The 8396-nt window shown below is 32.8% G+C and overlaps 1 long non-coding RNA gene across 5 annotated transcripts in view; it reads left to right on the top strand.

Annotated features, from left to right (window-relative positions):
• Positions 1-8396, top strand: part of LOC110344879 (uncharacterized) — a 465109-nt gene that overhangs the window by 45970 nt on the left and 410743 nt on the right. The window lies entirely within an intron of this gene.

Genomic DNA, 8396 nt, shown 5'->3' on the forward strand with positions numbered 1-8396 from the left:
TCAGTCTGCTTAATGGTGTTCTACAGGTCCCTTAAATTGTATTCCTTATTCCTCAAACTTTTTTCCTTAGATTCAATAATATCCTTTGTTCTATCTTCAAGTTTACTGATTTTTATCCTACCTCTTCAAATCTGCCTTTCAATCACTCCAATAAATTTTTCATTTCAATTATTTACCTTTCTTTTTAGCTGTAGAGTTGCTTTTTAGTTTTAAATTTTTCTTTATTAATATTTCCATTTTGTTCACCTATTTTTTTTTTCTTGACTTGCCCCTCATTTTCATTTAGTTCTTTGAACATCTTCATGATAGTTGTTTCAAAGTCTTTGTTGGGTAAATCTGTCATCTGATCTTTTTACAGATAGTTTCTGTTGATTTATTTTATTTTTTTTCTGTTTTCAGGGGATGGTATGGCGATTGAACCAATGGGCTCATATATGTTAAGTATCTGCTTTACTCCTGAGCCATAATCCCAGCCCTTATTCCTTTCTTTTGAATGGGCCATAGTTCAAAATTACTGCCTCAGACAAATTCTGTCAATGCAACTGTTGTCTAAGTATAGAGATAGATTCTTGGTGCTTCCTTGTATTCACTCTGTTCAGAGTCTTCTGTCTTAACTTTAATGGACATTTTTGCTGGTTATAGAATTCTAGACTAGGGATTGGCAAATTATGTCCCATGGACCAAATATGGTTAATGGCTTATTTTGCTATACTTATAGACTAAATGTGATTTCAACACTTTTAAGTTTAAAAAGTGAAAAGACTATTTGTCATGTATTAAGCACTATTATCAATGTCTTATATGTATTAACTTATTTAAATAAAAAAGTAAAAAACTGTCATTTATTGAGAACTAGTATAAGTGCCTTATGTGTTATTTAATGCTAATAGAGTTAGAAAATAGGTACTAACATTCATGCAGAAAACATTAGAGGGAACACTTAAAGTCTAGCATTTGTTATTGGTTTCTGATATGCTTTCCATTCTGAGTAGATAGAAAATCTCTTTTCATTCTGAATAGATGATAAATGACCTCAAAAATGATCTAAACTATAGATGGTTATAGCAAATTGTCTTTAGGTCTCCTTGCATTCCTGAAAAAATTCCTATTTGATCTTGGTATGTTAGTTGCTGAATTATATCTTCATGCATTTGCATATTTTAAGATACATGCATAGTTTTTTAAAGTGTCCCCTTTCAATAAAAAGTTAGATTGATATTAAAGGATTAGTTGAGTGATAACACTTTCTGATAATACTTTTATTACCTTTGCATAGACCTTTAATTTTGATAAACATTTTATCTTGCCTCATCAATCATCAGATGATATGTAAATTTAATATATTAATAGATTATTTAGCTTGTGCTTTTTAAGGAAATATTAATATAAAGATTTGATCTGATTGAGCTTATCTTTGGAATATATTTGGCACCTTTCATGAAGCTTCTGTTGGGATACATCTTGGGAACAGGGCAGTTTCCATCACAGAATATGAACACTTTTAGGACAAAGACCATGTTCCTTTTCCTCTTTGCATTCTCTGATTCTAGCATAGTGAGTGACCAGTAAAATCTCACTGCCTATTTGTCAAATAGATGTAATTATTATAGCTTGGGTGTGAAGATAGCTTTTCTTTTTTGTAATCGACTAGAACTTCTTAGACATACTTCTTAGACAACCAAACCTTAGGATGACAGTGGAACCTAAGTGGAGCTATAACCCTGGTTATAAAAAGTGGTGTCCTGGTAAAAATATAGCCGAGAAGCCACTGATTTTCTGTTACGGTGTCAGTATGAGTGATGCTTGCTCTTCATTCTCCATTTTTTGTTAGATTAAAAAATCTAAAGTAATTCATTAGGCATGCTGCCATCAAGCACATAACCCAGTGGTCTTTGGTGGCCTTTATTATGTAAGATAGATTTTTCAGTGTCAAATCAAAATTTTTTAGCATATGATGTTATTATTAGTTTTTTGGTAATCTAGTGTTTATAAATGACAAAAGTCTGTTACTACTATTTTTTTGAGCTGAAGTCTCTGTAGTTTATAAATTTAAATCTGATCTTAATATAATATATGCCTCCTATAGCTAGAAAAGATGTTCTTATTCACACTGGTATAGTTACTTTGGATTATGATTTTCAGTGTCACATTTTTTTAAATAAAATGTTTTAATTTTCTTTCATCTGAACACTGTAAGCTTTATTTTTAGGACTGAAGATTTAATTCCAGTAGGATATGTTTAGAGCTCTCGTGTACTGGCTTTCTGAAAACATTGAGTTTCATCTTATTATGAAAAGTGTAAACAGGTTAGAGCTCAGGAACAGGTGCTGGAAAACTGAGCTCTTTGAACTTGATAGGGTGTCTTCCAGCTGTGCACAGCAGAGTGTTCACATGTGATTTAAAATAACGCCAAATTAGGATCTCACATCTTTCCATCCTTTTTCTCTTTGTTACCTGGCAGTACACAGGCTGAGCTCCATTCATATGTAAAATAAAAAAGCATCTCCTTCCCCATATTGTCAACACATTGCCAAAGGAAACCACACATCTAAGCAAAAGGAAACTTCAAAACAAAATGTTCATGAGTACAACGTTAGCTGTGATTTTTGCATGTGTATTTTTAATGAATTTAACAATATTTACTGAACATTTGCTGTGTGCCATTATTTCTTTAAGAGCATAAACACAATTGTGAATATGACAAGCAAGATCCAATCTCCTGTAGATTGCATTCTGGAAGAGAGAGATAGGCAACCAACCATCTCACCACCCAGCTATCCAACCAACCAGCCAAAAATGTCTTTCTAGCTAATGAAAACTGCCTTGGAGAATACAGTACTTCCCAGAGGGTAGAACATGGGTTGGATCATGGAATAGTTGGAATAGAGACATTTCATGTTTGATTTTTTTAAAATTTTAAAGTATTTTTTAAAAAATTGCTAGTGTTATACTGTTCCACCAAGTAAAGTGACCTGAATTTCTAAGAAGCAAGAACATATCACCAAACTGACAAAATAACATTACAATACTTAATAAAATTTATAATTAGTGTCATTTGATACCTGATGCACATTTAATTTTCCTTAATGGTTCACCAAATTTTTTAATGGTTGGTTTCTACAAACATAACTGAATCTAGGGTCATATATTGCATGTCTTGTAAATCTGTGTTTTGATCAAAAGCAAGTTCCTAACCCAGAGACTTAACCAATTTGTATGTTGAATATTCCACCTTGTGGACATTGTCTTATTAGTTCCTCATTGTGTCCTTTAATTTATCACTCAATACCTTGCATTTTCTGAAACCTGGAATTTAGTTCCAAAGTTTTGATTAAATTCTAGTTAAACATTTTTAGGTAGAATATATCAAAAACAATATATATTTTATACTCCATTATACCTGAATACATGATTCTAGTCATCCTATTATCACTGAAACTAAAAACCGATCAGTATATTAGGAAAATGACGGCCGTGTTATTCCATTATACATATAAATTTCCCTTTACAACAAGAAAATGATATGTATAGTGACACTGGTGCCATGTGTACATCCAATTCCCAATGAACCAATCATGTAATGGTCTTAAAATCAATTTTTAACCCTTGTCTGAATATATAATTTTATTAGACGTTTCAAAATAATGATTCTTTTCAGTTTTATTTTTCCTACTGTGACTATTAGATGGGAGTCTTTTGTAAGGTAGTTTTCCCTCATGAAAGCGGGATCATTGTGTTGCTCTGAAATATGGCTCCTATGGAAAGACAGAAAAACATGTTTAGTTGTTTACTCTGATTTCTAATTTTCAAAGATAGATAGGCTTAATAGCCTAATACAAGAGGCAACAATGAGGCATTTTTTCAAGATATTTTAGATGTTATTGTGGATTCATAGATTTTTATTGGTTCAAAGTTTCATTGAACATCCAATAGTCATCATGATGGTGTTCTTTTCAACGCTCAACCTATCGCAGTTTTGGCTGACAGAAGATCCTTAAACCTGCCTTTGGTTATTTTGATGTGGTAGTGGTTTGGAAAAGGAAGAGTTTGTGGAAATCACATCTATAAAATAAAACTTTGTTACAATAGACTTCATTTAAACAAAAACAAACAGATAGATTTCCCCTTCCAAAGACAGTACTGACCTAATGAGACAGCACTTGTAAGACCTGGGGGCCACGCTACTTTGACTGGTCAGATCCAGTCTTCCACAATGTGTACTTGTACATTCTGATGACAGGTGGGTGCACTGGAAAAGTACGACGAGTGAGTAGATTTTCCGAAACCCTTCATGTTAGATTAAGGAGAGGACTGGACCCTGTATTTCTATATACCCGTAAGTGTGCCTTTTGGAAGAGAATGTCTTTTCGCCAAGTCATTGACATAATGCCATTGTATCACTGGATGAAATGCCATGACTTTTGTCTTGGAGCGAACTTTCTCTGCTAAAAAAGCCTCTGATTTTGTAGGGTGAGACATTAAAGTCCTTGGTTCTCAAGAACTTTTGTTCACGTCTGTATTAAAAAAGAGGTTTATGAAAACAAATCCGTATTGAACAAAGCAATACAAAGCAGTGTACAATTTAGCTGTAAGGCTTGTCACTGCGCCTAGACTGAGGATTTACTGAAAGGACAGCAGTGAGTGACTGCAGACAACTCACTTTACATTCCCTATGTGCTGCACGCCCACTGATTTATGTATCACTGATTTTACCAGAAATCAGTGCAAGGAAGAACTGTGCCCCTATGCAGTGTGTAGGTTGAGGCAGTTTGGTTTTGTCTCTCCTGGTTCTTCTCTGTCTAGTGGCTTATGATTCTTGTCACCTTGCTTGGCAAAAGCAAAAGCCAAGCCTCCACTGAAAGATGTTTTGTGCTGTTTTCGCATTTTGGTACTGTGAACAGTACTCTAATGAATGTGGCTATGTTAATATCTTTTCAAGACCCTTATTTCAGCTCTTTGGGATAAGTATTCAGAAGTGGCATTGCTGAATCACATGGTAGTTTGTTGGGTTTTTTTTTAAGAATCTTCATACCGTTTTCCATAGCAGTTGCAGCATTTGGCATTCCCACCAACGGTGTACAAGGATTCTTTACATCCTTGTTAATATTTGGCTTTTGAAAAACAATGCTGCATTGTACATTAAACAGTTTGTTGAGGGAGTAGACTCTATGTTGTGCAGTCTTACTAAAATGAAATAAAGATTTTTAGAAAATGACAGCCAAAGGTGTGTGTTTATCACTGTGGCTAGTTTATATTTTGCACAAATATTATGATTCATATTTGACTGTGCAAATCACAGTTTAGCTTCAGGTTTTGATAGTGAAATCTGTATGGTATTAAAGTCTATTAAATAAATATAATTTCTGTTCAACAAGCAAATTATTTCTTGTGTACTGTTCGTAAATAATAGATTGTAAAATGAATACTTAAATAAGCCTATTAAAATAATGCACCATTTGCCTAAGTTTATGCAGTTAGCAGGATTTACTATAACCGTAAATCATTTTAAAATTGACTCTGGTGTTCTATAAATTTAATGTGTGGATAATTTGGCAAGCAGCCTACTAACAGAAATATTGAGTAGTTTCATTTACTTTTCCTGTTAGACTAATACACCAAAAAACTTGGCTATATTAATGGTTCTTATAGACATTTAAATATATTCTGTGAATATCAGCATGTCTATGAAATTGTGTTTGAGTGCTGTGCATTTTCACTCATATCTGCATATGGGCACACGTGTATTTGCGTGCATGCAGCTGCACAGTTGGCCCTCTGCTTCTGTGGCCTCCACACCAACACCTTCCACCAACTGAGATCAACAATATTTAAAACATTTTAATCTGTATATGTGATAATTAACTGAGAAATGAACCTGATGCTGGAACAAAAAAAGGGGGTGGAGGGATGAGGAAAACAAGAACTGAAATGTGTTATGTGCATGGACCAATTCCCTACAATTGGTGTAATTATATACTGTAAACATACACTAATAAAAGTCCAAAAAAGAAAATATTTGAAAAAAAATGTGTTTCTACTTAACATAAACAGACTTTTTCTCTTGTTGTTATTCCCTGAGTAATACAGTATGATGACTATTTACACAATATTTATATTGTAGTCTTAGACATTATACCTAATCTAAAATGGTTTAAAGCATATGAGAGAGTATATGCTTAAGCTATACACAATTATTGTAGCATTTTATCCAAGGGACTTGAACATCTGTAGATGTTGGCACCCACAGGGGGTCCTGGGATCAACCCTTCATGCATACTGGGGAATGATTGCAAGTATATATACATATACACATTCAAGAACTTTAAAATGATAATATGTTTACATGCATTTGTATATAATTACACATACATATATATATGTATGTATATAATAAAAAGTTTCTACCTTACAGAGAGGCTTTATTTTCCTTTTTTACTGTCAGTTTATAAGTCTTAAATCTTGGAAACCCAAAGCAGATCATGATTTTTCTGCCCTGGGACTACATTCTTGGGTTAGTTCCATTTTGACGAAATCTGTCATTGATAAAAGAGAGTTCAAGCTTCTCTAAACCAATTAAAATGTTTTTGCCTCAGGAGGTAAATAAAAGCACATGATAGAACTAACGCAGAGTGGAGAGTGGTAATCAGTATAGTAGTTCAGTATTGAACAATATTGAACACTATAACAATAACATCTAATAAATCATTCTGAAAGGTACATTGGATATATTTTTTCAAGGATAAATAAAGTATACTCATGAGGTTCAAAAGGATTCCTGTGTTATTTTTATGGTCTACTTTAGAAATACTGACTTTTTTCTAAAGTAAACTTTAAATTCCTTTCATATTTGGAACATATTTGAAATCTGCCATATTATGTTTAGGTGCATTATGAATTCGGATGTAAATAAACCTAGAGATTTATGAAAATCTATTTGGAATTCTACTTAAATAATTTAAAGTTCCTTATGTTTCAAAATATTTGTACTACTTTTGTCACAAAAAATTTTAGTGTTTAAGGCAAAGCATAGCTATTAGTTTTATTTTTAAATGTTATTTTTATTTAGCTTCAGTTAATGGAACTGTTAAAATATTCTTACAACACAATTAATACCAGTATTTTCCCTCTTCCTTTTATTACTGCTTTTTGGGTAGGAATTTTCCCATAATCTATGGCTTCATGATTATGATGCTAAAATTAGGAGACAGTGACTTTGAGGATATGAACCTAGTGACTTTCAAGAAACATGTTTGCCTATTCACTCATTTGTTCATCTGTTCAAGCTACCATCTCTCCCTCCCTCCCTTCTTAATTTTTAACCTCTCTGTCTTTTCATTTATCCATCGATTCATCAGTCCATCCGTCAATCCATCCATCTATCCATCCATCCATCTATACAATCAATCCATTCTTCCATCTGACCATCTATCCAGTATCTTTGAATTCCTGCCATGTCAGTCAGTTTCATTTCTCTGGAAGATTATTTTGATAACAGAAAAGATAAAAACTCTGAAAATGATAGGAATTTTGAGAAAGAAAATCACATAGTACAAATAGTAGGTGTTAATTTATTTCATGTTTGATGGGAAATGTATCTATTTGAGAACAAGTGTATTCTATCACCAGACTTGTTAGTTAAAAGGCACTGATTAGAAACTCAATGGAGGTTTTCTTTAACAGATTTTTATAAATATTTAGATATTGTTAAGAATTTGGAATAAAACATAGCTCTGTAAGTTGATTTAGTCTTATAGTTGCACTAATTTAGAGGTAAAATCTCTGTTTATCAGAGGTTCAGAAGAGTAGGGGTAAGGGAGGGCAGGGAAAGGTTGGTGGATGGGTAATGAGTTTATACTTAGATAAGATAAAAAAATTTCCTGTACTTTATTGCACAGCAGAGTAAATATAGATAGAGACAATGTACTATGTATTTTAAGAAAGCTAAAAGAAAGAATTTTGAGTATTTTTACCACAAAGAAATGATCAGCATTTGAGGAGATAGACCTGTGCTGATTTTAACATTCCACCTTGTATACATGTGTTGAAACATCATATGACGTCTCAAAAATAGGCACTTTTTATGTGTCTATAAATAAAACATTAAATAGGATAATGACTGTGTAAATCTTGAGTGTTGAATTCGTGTCATAGGGGTATGAGAATAGCTAACATACCCTTGCCAGTAGTGGATATTTCCATTGTTTTTATCCTTGTTAATGTAGCTGGCAAAAATTTGTGTCCACTTAATTTTAAAAATCATTTATTATGTGAATCTACAGTGTTTGCTTAGTGATCACTTACACTTACACTCCAATTATTGTGTGTTTGTGTTCTGATATTTGCCCATTTTTCTATTTAAATATTTTTCTTACAGATTCATAAGAGTTCATTGTGTA

Source organism: Heterocephalus glaber, unplaced genomic scaffold (assembly GCF_053883595.1).
Source record: "Heterocephalus glaber isolate CG9 unplaced genomic scaffold, H.glaber_assembly_v1.0 deba00000768, whole genome shotgun sequence".
Taxonomy (NCBI): Eukaryota; Metazoa; Chordata; class Mammalia; order Rodentia; family Bathyergidae; genus Heterocephalus; species Heterocephalus glaber.